This window comes from Grammomys surdaster, unplaced genomic scaffold (assembly GCF_004785775.1).
Source record: "Grammomys surdaster isolate TR1022 unplaced genomic scaffold, NIH_TR_1.0 146, whole genome shotgun sequence".
Lineage (NCBI taxonomy): Eukaryota > Metazoa > Chordata > Mammalia > Rodentia > Muridae > Grammomys > Grammomys surdaster.
The window spans coordinates 2946241-2947329 of NW_021604604.1; the positions used below are offsets into that span (position 1 = coordinate 2946241).

Consider the following 1089-nt stretch of genomic DNA (forward strand, 5'->3'; position numbering starts at 1 on the left):
CCATGGTAGAGATGTGTGTATGAGCAGTCTATGAAACAAGAAGAAATTGTTATAAACTCATATTGTCAATAATCAAATGATACCAGACATTTCATTAACCCTGAGCCAAGCTTTATTATTGTCAGTTATCCATCTTTGAAGTTATTCTGTAGCAGAACATTTCTATCTCATAACGTGTTTCCCCTTAAATTAAAAAGGAGGAAAAAGCTTTTCCGGTCTCTTTGGCCTCGCCGGTAGAAGCAAGATGACGAAAGGAACGTCATCCTTCGGAAAGCGTCGCAATAAGTCGCACACGCTGTGCCGCCGTTGTGGCTCCAAGGCCTACCACCTTCAGAAGTCGACTTGTGGCAAATGCGGCTACCCTGCCAAGCGCAAGAGAAAGTATAACTGGAGTGCCAAGGCTAAGAGACGAAACACTACCGGGACTGGTCGGATGAGGCACCTAAAGATTGTCTATCGCAGATTCAGACATGGATTCCGTGAAGGGACGACACCTAAACCCAAGAGGGCAGCTGTTGCAGCATCCAGTTCATCTTGAGGATTTCAATCAGTCATAAAATAAATGTTCTGGTTTCAAAAAAAAAAAAAAAAAAAAAAGGAGGAAAAATCCAGCACATCACTATAATCATTTACCACTTGAGAGTTTTCACAGAAGCAGCAGAGAGCATGCTCTCGAGCTGCCCCGACATTGCATGGACGTGATCCTAAGGCTCTAACTGAGCTTCAGTACTGACTTACTGAAGACCAGTAAATTTTAAGAGAAAGGTCTTGGAAGTATTAAATATCCTTGCCCAACAAAAACAAATGAGACCTTTTGAAGTCTTTTCACCCAGTTTTGAAATATTTTCTTTCCAATGTGCCATTATGCAATAAATTGTCTAGCTTAGAGTTATGTTTCATTGGCCTGCTCAGATTCTCTGATCTGCTTGCCTCTTCCTGCTGCAGTAGCTGGACAATTGTTCCAGGAATGCACATTTTCTATTGTCTCCTTCCATTTGTCTGAAGCATTCACTATGGAGGCTAGATGATGGAAATCAGAAATGTAGAGGTAACTTGCCACCAGTCCAGGGCTCCTGAGATTTGGCCTTG

General features: G+C 42.3%; 1 pseudogene; it reads left to right on the forward strand.

Annotated features, from left to right (window-relative positions):
- The first annotated feature begins 212 nt into the window (after positions 1-212).
- LOC114619082 lies at positions 213-580 on the forward strand (annotated as a pseudogene).
- The last annotated feature ends 509 nt before the right edge of the window (positions 581-1089 follow it).